The sequence below is a fragment of the Cajanus cajan genome, chromosome 1, assembly GCF_000230855.2.
Source record: "Cajanus cajan strain Asha chromosome 1, NIPB_CcT2T_4, whole genome shotgun sequence".
In the NCBI taxonomy this organism is placed as follows: Eukaryota; Viridiplantae; Streptophyta; class Magnoliopsida; order Fabales; family Fabaceae; genus Cajanus; species Cajanus cajan.
The window spans coordinates 44,365,897-44,379,319 of NC_138517.1; positions in this window are offsets into that span (position 1 = coordinate 44,365,897).

The window sequence follows — 13,423 nt, forward strand, 5'->3', positions numbered from 1 at the left end:
TCTAAAAAAATTATCATAAATTTCATAATGTAATTGAGTGTAGTTTATATCAGTTTGATTTACTAAAAATAAACTCTTATTCATGATGAGAAAAAATTTGCAAATTGAAAATTTAGAAAGTTACTATTTAAATATGTATACTTCATATAATAATAACGTAATTAAAATCTTATTATGAAAATATTATAAATAGGGTTTTAAAAAAAATTATATTATAATTAAATATTATATATTTCCATTTTAGTTTAATAATTATTTTTTCTTTAAAGCATTAAAATTATATAAAAATATTGTACTTAAATCTCTATTTATGCTAAAATGTGGTAATTAGAATTTTTGACCATTATTTTAAGAACAAGATAATAATAAAATTCAGAATTTTAAAATTATATAATATTATAATTAAATATTGTATTTGAAATTTAGAATATTACAATGACAATATTAGATGAAATTTCTAAAATATTAGACTAATTAAAAACAAGTAAGGTAAATACTATACAATATATATATATATATATATATATATATATATATATATATATATATATATATATATATATATATATATATATATATATATATAAAAGAATTAGGAGAATACTTTGAAGATTTTGACAGTCAAGATAAAATACTAAAATTATGTGAAAAATATTCACAACTCCTTGTTAATTTGCCAATATCTAGAAAATTGTATAAAAGACCTGTCTTACCTAATATTTGAATTAAGGAATGAAATTTAGAAATTTCATCTATTTTTGATGGTAATGGAATTATAGAATGGAAACTAATGATATGACTAATCATTAACTTCTTGGAAACATTAATAAAATGATTATGGCTGTCTCAACTTACAAAATCAAAAATTTAAAACAACAAACTATTAAATTACTAATAAACAATTTTACTGAATCCTTAAAAGTGGAGGGATAATTATTTAACCCTAGAGTAAAATCACTTTATAACAACTTTGATAAAAATAGAAAATGGTCAACAAATACATATAATGGTAGAAAATTTAATAATAGAAATAATTCAAATACATATAATGGTAGAAAATTTAATAATAGAAATAATTCATAATTTTATGGGAGATTCTAATGTTGGTCCCAAATTACTAGAATATCAAAGTATCAGAATATCAAAGTTAATGCAGCGAAACAATCACTTGTAATCAAGATTGATTTTATATTACCTTCTTCTTAATCAATTTCAATTACAAGAATAATGATAAGAATTTGTACAGCAATTGAAAATTCATATCTCCCAAATCTTTAAATTCTTTAACCAAGTGTGACACCCTCTACCCCAACATACATATACAATAATTATGAAAATATATTATTGGGGTAAATAAATCTTTTGAATTAAAACCATGAGTCCACTAACATGAAAGTAGAGAATTCATATTCGTAAACATAATCATAATTCACTTGCGAATGTGACACCCTCTACCCTAACATACATATACAGTAATTATAAAAATAAAATTCTTCATCATTAAAAACTAAATCTCCAACCACATAAGGGTAAAGAGTTCACATTCATAAACTTAATCAAAATAAAATGTCAGTGAAATTACAAATAAATAAAACCGAGTTTTCAAAGTTTAATGGAAACAACATCCTAAACTAAGCCTAACTATGCCCCGATGACACATATCTATCAAAGGGTGCCCAACTGAAGTCTAAGCCTCATCACCAACATCCTCATTCTGATGATCACCTGCAACACAATTTAAACACATACAAAGAACAACAAGGGAGTGAGAAACATCTCACTCTGGCTCACAGTATAAGAATACACACCGGATAGTCAAACACAAACAAGACATGTATATGTACATAGCATAGATGGATTAACAACAATAGCACATTCCACTCATCAAAGACATAAAAATATCAAGTTAACATATAACATTAAAATGCACATGTAATGGACACGAACTGCATATTATCATGCATGTGGCGCCAGTAACACATATCACATGGTGTATTACCGCTAGCGATACACGAGAATAGTCTAGGAGTACATGCTGGGTCACACCCTTTGCGCACTCTCACTAGAAGGACATACTACTAGGGTCTCGTCGGGATAGCTAAGCAGTGCAAGATACATCCCATGCACACAATGAGCGAGACTAGGACTTACAAACTGAACTATCCCCAAGGACTAATCCCCAAGGTTTTACATAAGGGGGCCTTCCCTGGCGGTGTATTCCATATCGTACCCTTAAAAATATTTATGAAAATGATGTATGTCAATCACGACTCTATGCATTCTCATATCACATTATCATGTCCCATTTTCATATCACATCGTCATGTCTCATTATCATATCACATTGTCATGTCTCATTGTCATATCACATCATCATGTAAGATTATCACATATCCTCATATATCATGTCTCATATTCACATTTCACATTATCTCATCATATTCACATAATCTCCATAAAGCACTTTAATTCAAATCAAAACTTGTCTATTTGCGAAAGTAAACATATATTCGTACATCTCATTCAACAAGGAATATAACAGAACAATTAGAAGGTAAAATAGAAAATATTAGAAATTTGTCTGTTTCTCATAGGGCTCCCACAGGAACCCATAGAGCACTCTAATTCATACAATAAACATTTAAAATTGTACAATTTACTCATACAATTACCTCTTCAAACAATCTCCTCTTACAATTACTAATGTATTCCCTTAGGATTTCCCATAAGAACCCATGGAGATCTCAAATCATACAGTTATTTACATATAAGAAGAGAAAATAGAAGAAACATATATAATTGGGAAAAACCCCTCATAAATGAGCATACAACAAACATAGGATTGAGGGTCAATCCCACTACCCAACATACATTCCCACACCGAGGGCAAGGTTTCTCACTCCTCCCTTACTTAGATAAGCAGAAGGCGAAGCTAGAGCGGAATCTGGTTGTTCTCCTTCTCTTGGTTCTCCTTGGTCTCCAGAGAGTGTGTCCAGAAATAGTGTCATAGTGCTCTATTTATAGATTTCAGGAGTGGCCAGAACAACCCGTTTCAGATCTGAAACGGGTCGTTCTAGATCCTTTCATCATGTGCAAAATTCACATCTGGAAGGCCCGTTCTCAAACCAGAATAGCCCGTTCTGGAGATGAAATTTAACTCACAACGACCATATTTGGAACGACCCATTCCCAAAGTGGAACGACTCGTTCTAGGGCCAAAATTTACTCATAATAGCTTGTGTTGGAACAACCCGTTCCAATCTCGGGTTTATAGGCCATTTTAGTACACTACTAGAAAAAATGATTTTTATGATGAAAATATTTGTCACTATAACCTTAAAAAATCGTCACTACATACATCTTGTGACGACATTTTGATTTGTCACCAGTTGTCACTAATATGCGATTCACTATTTCATTAGTGACTATTTTTTAGATGTCACAAATAAAATATTTATTATAATAAAAATACCGTCACTAGTACTCATACACAATAATGACAAACTCATGTTGTCACAAGTATACAAGACTATATAATGATAATTTAATCGTCACTACTAAAAATTAATAATGATAATAATAATAATAACAACAAAGTATTATTATTATTATTGCTATTAAATGTCAATTTTTTGTCACTGATTATTAATTTTAATCGATAGAATTTTATGACTATTTTTTTTTATAATAATTTATATTGTTTGATTTTACTATTTATTTAATTTAAAAATAATGCACTCGTCACTTTTTTAAATGTTAAAATGAAAATGAATTAAAGTAAATATATGATTAAATAATTCAAATATAACATTAATATATATATATATATATATATATATATATATATATATATATAATGCAGTACATGTACAATAATGAACTAAAACACAAAAATATTTATTAGAGTAAATGCGTCAGTATTGAACACAAGTTAAAACACTAAATCACTAAATATAAATGAGCCATTACATGTTTAATAACAAAAATTGAAACATAATACCAACAACATTTTAAATCCAAAATATCGTATATTAAACTATTACAACTACTAACATTTCATAAATTTTAAATTAAATAGACTATTCTCCAAGTGTAGACACCCAATTTCGTTCGGGAGGCACAAAACAACAAGATAGGACGTTAGGGGCCCAAAAGCCCAAATTAGCCATTTTTAGTGGCCCCGAACGGGTCGTTCCAAAATTAGAACGAGCCGTTCCCAAGTCTGGAACGGGCCGTTCTCGTATTGGAACGGGCCGTTCTAGTCTCCTAAAAGTGGGTTAAACTTGTACCCCAGAACGGGCCGTTCTGAAACCAGAACGGGCCGTTCTGGTTCCCCGGAACGGGTCGTTCTGGTTTCAGAACGAGCCGTTCCAAGGTCCAAATTAAGGCACAACGGCCATATCCAGAACGGCCGTTCCGATTTTGGAACGGCTCGTTTTGGACCCCCCTTCTGAAGTCTATAAATAGACGGCTGGGGCTCATTTCTCCAGACTCCGAAATTTCATCCAGACTTCCTATAGCTCAAAATTTCTCTCTTTTTCTCTCTTCCCCTCTCTTTTTGTATTTCTTGAGATTTTTGTGAGGCATTGTAGTGTGAAGGGTTGCCAAAAAGCACCCAAATCTCCATCTTTGAAGATTAATAGAGCTCGTTCAAGAGGTATTCAAATCAATTTTCTTCTCTCTATTTTATTTCTTACATTTGATAAATATTGTTTATAATATGAGCAATCATGTAGATATTTTAGAGTCAATTGTTAATTTAAATTTTAAATCATGTAAATAATCATCAATAAAAGGGGATATAATATTTAATTTATTATTTCTTATCGCATTAACTTCATCATAGGGTACCGATTTAGGGCGTTGTAAGGGTGCTTAATACCTTCCTTACACGTAACCGACCCCCGAACCCAATTATGGTTATGAAGGCCATTATTGGATCTTTTAAAAATCTTTTCTTTTTCCAATGTTTTGAGTAAAACATTGGTGGCGACTCCATAAAACCTATTCTCAAAACCATTGATTAAGGATTAGTCCGGTGTCCGGGCATTCCTTAATTGATGAGATCTTTAAAAGGATGTTTAAACCATTATTCGCAAGATCAGAAATTTTCAGGTTGCGACAGATGGCGACTCCACTGGGGACGTTTAAAGAGGGTCAGGCCCATTTAATTGATGAAGTTAATAAAATAAAAATAATAATTTAAATATTTTCCCCTTTACTTTGTTTGCTTTATTTGTTTGGCTTTAATATTTGTTTGCCTGTTTAAATTCAGCATTTGTTTGAAATAAAAATTGTACACAATCCTTTGCACACAACAGTTCCCCCTACACCCGGGGGCATGAGGGTAATAAACATAGGGAGTGGTTGACGTACGACCGACCCAAGTTTGGCCTTGGAGCCTGCGAGCCTTGTCAGAAATCACACTCAAGGTGATAACCGGTTACTCTAGCCCGAAATACTGCGACAAACCTTAGAGTTTGCCAGGTGACGACGACAAAGATACTGGGTCCCTATAATGGGGGCACCTTGGGGGCCTTAAGACCAGCGAGATTAGAATTATCCTATACAATGCACTTTTCTTGCAGGGACCACAGACCAAGAATTTAAACGTGATTGTTCGCGGGTGTACATTTGTTTGAGCATATGTGTGTTGCATTTGTTTGTGTTTATTTATTTCAAATAGATAAGAATTACAAATAAATAAATATTAATAAAAAATATGATAAAATTTTAACTCCCTTCTATATACCCAAACTTCAAAGCATAATATAGGATAGTTTATTTAAAAAAAAAAAAGATAAATATATAGCAAAAATCATGCATCATTTCCTTTTAGTAAAAAAAATGAATGATAAAGTTTAGGCAGAAAACAAATATCATGCATCTTTTAGTTTAGCATATACATTCATTAGAAAATGGAAGACACATAGTATGTAAAGATTTTTGAGAAAGGAGAACATTCTAAAGTACAAGAATCGTGTGCACACACTAAAGAGGCCTACTAGGCTTTGGACTCTCGTCATCCTTTCAATAGAAGGCAAAGTCTACATCTTCTCAGACTTCTTCCGATTTAAAAAGATGTCATTCCTCAACTGAAATAGGAGATTATTTGAAATTTCGAAAAGGAGGCACGCAAAAAAAAAAAAAAAAGAAATTGAAGCGAAAAAAAAAATTTGATGATAAGCTCCCCTAACCCTCCAATTCGTTATCAAATCACTCCGAATTGCATCTTTCTTTTCTGACTCATCAACCTCGTCAATAAAGATGAAAATTTTGGCAATCACCAAAATAGTGGTGAACTTGAAGATCCTATTGATGGTTACTTCTGATGGGAATAACAAGAAGAGAATCTGAGAAGAAACAAGAACTAATTGCAAATCAACGAACGAGCAAGCATGTCCATAGGGACATCATTCAAGCATGAGCTTCTGTAGCCTCAACAACATCATCAAAGTGCACCAAAAGATTTGTACAAAGAATGTTCTCTAAACAAATAAATCAATGAGAATGATATTTGTTGAATTTCTCAATCATCTTTGCATCCTATTTTGCACTTCATTGAGATAATATGTCTTCCTTGTAAATAATAAATAAGAATAAAAAGGGAAACCTAACCTATGCGTGTTAATCAAATAATGAGATCACTGGTAGTCAAGTGCAAACTCGATACATCAAATTGAAAGCACTTAAAACCAGTAATTGTGCAAGAAGACTGGGGGGCATAACACACCCAAATTGACGATTCAAACACCAAGAGTTCCCCATGCGGAAATGACAACTGTTGGGATAGGAGGAACAATCAAGAATGAATGAATCTTTGCTTCTAGGGAATTACAACAAAACTCAATTGAAGAATAAAGGCATTGCATGACAAAAACCCGCTAGGATGAAAACCTGTAAAGGGTGTCCTAGGCAAAAATTAGGGTAAAGAAAAAGAATCAAAATCTCGATAGGATACGTCCTATGCAAAAGTTAGAGATACATAAAAATAAAATAAAAATAATAAAAAAAAGTAATGCCTACTTGAGTTAAAAACCGAAAGGCGGCTTGAGTATTCCCTTTAGAAAGAAAGAATTCATAAAGGTTTCACTAATGCATTCATAATGTAGTTCAACCAATCGTCAACCATGCCTCTCTAGAGGGCAACCTCGGTTAATCTCTCTGTGTATGAATCACGAACTCGGGGCATGCCCGGGCCTCCGAGCTTTGCTAAAGGGGCACGTGTAAATTGGAAGTACTGTTTTAAATGCCATAACATTCTTTCATTTCTCTTCTCCCTCTAAAATATTCACTCTAGGCCTCATCCATCAACCCTTAATAAACAAAATATATTTGTGACAAAGATGTTACTCGATAATAGCATGGAAAGGATAACAAAAGAACAATCAGAAAACCAAACATGACTAGGGTTCAATAAAAATAAAGTCGTCCCACACAAATGCTGCGAAAAAGAAGGCCCGGCAGGAAACCCACTAAGGGGGCTGCGCAAAAGTTAGGGCAAGATCTGCTAGGCAACCCACAAGCAAAATTGGGTAACCTAGGCAAAAGAAAAGATCAAAAGAAAAATGTCCGCTAGGAAACACATCTCAAGTGACCTAGGCAAAAGTTAGGACGTTAAAGCAGCAACCTGAGTTGAAAACCGAAAGGCAGCTCAGGGGGATCATCTAAAAAAAACGCAACCCCGAGTCATCACTCCACTTTCCAAAAAGGCTAAAACACAATGATAGCTTCTTTGCAACAAATATGCCTTGTTTAATAGCCATAAACACTAAAGCCCACCTTGGCCAGCCATTCTTCTAAAAACCCCTTTTGAAAAAAAAAATCCCTTCTAACAATCTTTTGAAAAAATACAAACATCCCTTCTTTCTTTTTGCTTGACCCTTATGGCATTAAAATGGTACCAAAAATATACACGGAGAATGCACAGTGAATACTCACAAAGGAAAGATCGAGACGTCCCCGAACGGAGTTGGGAGACGCTTGACTACACATTGATAATTGAGGAGCCACTGGAACCTCGTGTTCAAAAGAACATATCCCAACAATGATCATAAGTGACATGAATGAAAAGGAATCGTCATCATTAACCTTAACACGTACAGGTTAATTTCCCGATATAAAAAAAATGAATTGCATCTTTAGGAACAAACACAAGCATAAACTGTATCGCATGCATATGAGTTAGGGGCATATGGAAGGGCGTTACACAAAAAAAATAAAAGAATCATTCTTGTCTTGCATTTTCTTTGCATCCATGCATCCATGCATTCTACTTGCTATGGGTCAAGAAGAGTCATCAGGACAAAACACTCGTAAAAGTTCAAAAGCCAAGCATGAGTCGAAACGGTGACAAACAAAAACCCCAAGTGATTCTACGTGCCCACTAAGCAAAGACACATCAATATTAGAATAGAATGGAATCGACCAAGCAAGCAACTATAAGCATGAAGAGGCCACCACGCCTTACTTCTTCAGCAAATGAAAGATGATCCAAGAGAATGCCAGACTAGGAATGGTTTCCTCACCAAAGCCAGGAGTGGCTTCCGAAATAATACTCATTAATAAAGATTTAGCAAATAACATCATCATGGGATGGGATCCCTCCACCAATGATGACAACACAAAATAAAACAGAAAAAAAGGTAAGCTTCGTACATGTAGAAAAAGCCGAAGCATCTAAAAATAGCAGAAAAAGGCAAGCTTCAAATGTGAAAAAGCCGAAGCTAAACAAAGAAATGAAAAGAAAAAAACCTACAACAAGAAGACGCCTGGAGAGGCATTATAATACTCACCTTGACAAGAGCAACACCAAACTCTTACCAAACATCCCATATGAAGGCGCCTGGAGAGGCATCATAATACTCACATGGCAGGGGCAACACTAGAATCCCTGTCATCCAACATCTCCTGCCCATTCACTTAGGGGCAATCTTTCATCCCACAACGCCAACAAGAAGATATCAAGTACAAGATCAGTAAGGGTTGCTAGATCCCTAAAACTAGTACAAGATCAGTAAAGGTTGCTAGATCCCCAAAACTAGTACAAGATCAGTAAGGGTTGCTAGATCCCTAAAACTAGTACAAGATCAGAAAGGGTTGCTAGATCCCCAAAACTAGTACAAGATCAGAAAAGGGTTGCTAGATCCCTAAAACTAGTACAAGATCAGAAAGGGTTGCTAGATGCCCAAAACTAGTACAAGATCAGAAAAGGTTGCTAGATCCTCAAAACTAGTACAAGATCAGTAAGGGTTGCTAGATCCCCAAAACTAGTATAAGATCGGAAAAGGTTGCTAGATCCTCAAAACTAGTACAAGATCAGTAAGGGTTGCTAGATCCCTAAAACTAGTACAAGATCGGTAAGGGTTGCTAGATCCCTAAAACTAGTACAAGGTCGGTAAGGGTTGCTAGACCCCAAAACTAGTAGTGGGCCGGCTGAAGCCCTAAATATCAGTCCAGCCTGGAGAGGCTGAGCTCATAATATACTCCCTCTTTAACAAGCCACAAATAAAGAAACACACTACCATGAGACAAGTAGAAGCAGTAGGAAGCATCTACATCAAGACCAGAAGCCTAGATGTTTCGGTTTACAATCCTTATCACCCGACGGAGCATATAAACCAACACTCAGTTGCTCTTAGGGACAAGGATACAGGTAAACACCATCTACCCGAAGGAAATGGTGTGGGGGCATCTACACTGCTGAAGTAAAGGAGAAGATTCAGACATAGCAAGCGACATAGGGCATTCACATGGATCTTGAAGCCTAGATGTTTCGGTTCACCATCCTTGACACCCAATAGAGCATACAATCCAACACTCAGTTGCTCCAAGGGGCAAGGATATAGGGAACACCGTCTACCTGAAGGAACCAACGTGAAGGTATATATTGTCAAAACAAGAGTGAAGATCTGAATTTTCACCTCACTATCACAAGAGAAAGAATGGAGCTTCTACTCGAAGATTGAAGATCAGGTGTATAGTTTGTCACCCTCGTTACCCCATAGAGTATGCAACTCAACACTCAGCTACTCTAAAAGGTAATGATACAAGCAAATACATCTATCCAAGAGCAGCAACGTAGAAGCATCACACAAAGAGACAAAGAGAAGACCCGAACGAAATGTCTACGTCTTTACTTGCCTTTGGAAAAACAACACAGTTATTCCAAAGGACAAGTAAAGAGGGGCAGCTGTAGACACCCAATTTCGTCCGGGAGGCACAAAACAACAAGATAGGACGTTAGGGGCCCAAAAGCCAAAATTAGCCATTTTTAGTGGCCCGGAACGGGCAGTTCCAAAATCAGAACGGGCCGTTCCTAAGTTTGGAACGGGCCGTTCTCGTATTGGAATGGGCCGTTCCAGTCTCCTAAAAGTGGGCTAAACTTGTACCCCAGAACGGGCAGTTCTGAAACCAGAACGGGCCGTTCTGGTTCCCCGGAACGGGTCGTTCTGGTTTTAGAACGAGCCGTTCCAAGGTCCAAATTAAGGCACAACGGCCATATCCAGAACGGCCGTTCCGATTTTGGAACGGCCCGTTCTGGACCCCCCTTCTGAAGTCTATAAATAGATGGCTGGGGCTCATTTCTCCAGACTCCAAAATTTCGTCCAGACATCCTATAGCTCGAAATTTCTCTCTTTTTCTCTCTTCCCCTCTCTTTTTGTATTTCTTGAGATTTTTGTGAGGCATTGTAGTGTGAAGGGTTGTCAAAAAGCACCCAAATCTCCATCTTTGAAGATTAATAGAGCTTGTTCATGAGGTATTCAAATCAATTTTCTTCTCTCTATTTTATTTCTTACATTTGATAAATATTGTTTATAATAAGAGCAATCATGTAGATATTTTAGAGTCAATTGTTAATTTAAATTTTAAATCATGTAAATAATCATCAATAAAAGGGGATATAATATTTAATTTATTATTTCTTATCGCATTAACCTCATCATAGGGTACCGATTTAGGGCGTTGTTAGGGTGCTTAATACCTTCCTTACACGTAACCGACCCCCGAACCCAATTATGGTTCTGAAGGCCATTATTGGATCTTTTAAAAATCTTTTCTTTTTCCAATGTTTTGAGTAAAACATTGGTGGCGACTCCATAGAACCTATTTTCAAAACCATTGATTAAGGATTAGTCTAGTGTCCGGGCATTCCTTAATTGATGAGATCTTTAAAAGGATGTTTAAACCATTAGTCGCAAGATCGGAAATTTTCGGGTTGCGACACCAAGTAAAAAGACGACATCTTCATGAATTTCCAGTCCTACAAATAAATAAAAGAAAAAATAATGAATATGTAGATAATAAACTAATTGGCGTTTTTATAAAATTTAATGATATATAAGTTATTATAAAATATTAATTAATAAAAGATTTGAAAAAAAAACTTACATTTTTAACTTAAGCACTTGAGTTAGTAGAGTCTACAGTATCACATTTCTCCCAACAAGTTAGCTATTTATGTAACGTAGCAAGTTATTCTAATATAGGTAATCTAGTAGCCCATAACGGGCCGTTCCCAATTTTGAACGGGCCGTTCCAAGCTATTAAATTGGCCTATAAGTCATAATTGAGAACGGGCCGTTCTTGTTGGAGAACAGGCCATTCTGGATGGAGAACGGGCCGTTCTGGATGGGAGAACGGGCTATTCTGGTGGGAGTACGGGGCGTTCTGGTAACAGAACGAGCCGTTCTGGATGAGTCCCAGAACGGGCCGTTCTGATTTCAGAATGGATCGTTCTACAAGTGATTTTTGTGCGTATTAAGGGGGTTCAGAACGGGCCGTTCTGGATTCAGTACAGGCCGTTCTGGCCACTCTGGAAAGTCTATAAATAAGGGTTGAGGACCTTGAGGAGATTGCGAGTTTTTAGAGAGAAGTTTTAGAGAGAAGGTCTCTGGGTCTGTGAGCTCCTTTCTCTCCCAAATTTCTCTGTATGAATCCTTTTCTCCTCTAGACCACTAATGCCTTCTGTCATTTCTTGAAATTCAGATTAGAAAGCTTGCTTTGGGTAGATTGAAGTTCCAGGTTGAGCTACGAAGGGGAATTCTACTTCTTGTCAGTTTTTGGCTATCTGAGCCAATCTTCAGGTAAGGGAAGCTAGACTATTTGTTGTTTAGGTTGCATGTGAGTTTAGAAACTCAATTGATGCATGAATGCTGAGAATCCATAGATGGATTGAAGAAAATCTTATTTTTGAGGTTTTGAGAAAAAGAAGGATTTTGATGATTTTGATGCATACGTTGGATGCATGTGGCTGGATGTTTTGGTTTGAATGAAAGTTTTGAAACTCTTTGACTGGGATTAGGTCGGGCGCAGGTTGAGCGTGTTAGGCGTGGAAGAGCTTAGAGCTCTTGGGTTGGTGTTAAGCCAGGCACGAGCTAATTGCGTTGTGCGTGATTATATTTATAAACATATTGATTTAAAATTATGCTTATGCATGTTTAAAGTTGAAATTTTAGATCATGTATGTATGATATATGATGTATGGTGCGGTGTGATTCATATGTATGCTTTGTGATGATACGTATGAATGTTTGAATATGATGACATATGTATATGTTCATATGTGTATGATTGTTGATCATGATGGTGGGCAGACCATTGTGATGTATGATTGTCGCCACCGGCCCGAAACGGGCTTTCGACATTCGCGAAGGATGGTTAGACTCTTTTATTTGTTTAAAAATATGGATTGCTAGAATGACTTATTCTCAAACTGAGACCTTGTCAAACGAACAATTTTATTAAAAGGCTCACCAATCCATGTTAATCCCAAGCGGGACCCTCCATGGATTAGCGGTTTTCATAAAATGGAAGGGTTCATGGAGTCGCCACCAATGTTTTACTCAAAACATTGGAAAAAGAAGTTTAAGGCAATCGATTCAAAAATCGACTTCGGCCATGACAACCAGAGTCGGGTAAGGGAGTCGGTTACGCGTGGGGAAGGTGTTAGCACCCCACAGCGCCCCTTTCGGGTTCCCTATGACAGATTATTTCTAAAAATAATAGTGCGAAATTACTAAATTACCCCTATTTATTCTAAACAATTATAACTTAACTATCTACATGATGACAGTTAAATATACACACAGAAAGCAGTAAAAGGAAGGTCTTAAGAAGAAACCTTTGAAGCGTGCTTTTATATTCAAGTAAAACTAGGAAGCTTTTTGGCGTTCCCTCGCTCTACAAGCCCGCTCGCTCCCTCCTAGAAAATTTTAACTATGGAAATCCGGAGGATTTCCCTTCGACTCAGTTCGAGACTCAAGCAAAAAGCTCAGAACTCGAGAACTTTGTCGGATCAACTCTCCGAGTGATTTCTAGGCAGAGCACTGCTCAAAAAAACCCAGAATACTCAAGAAGAGGGTTAAAACTCAGTGTAAAAGTGTCAAATGACGTCCAATTGACGTCATATTTATAGGGATGA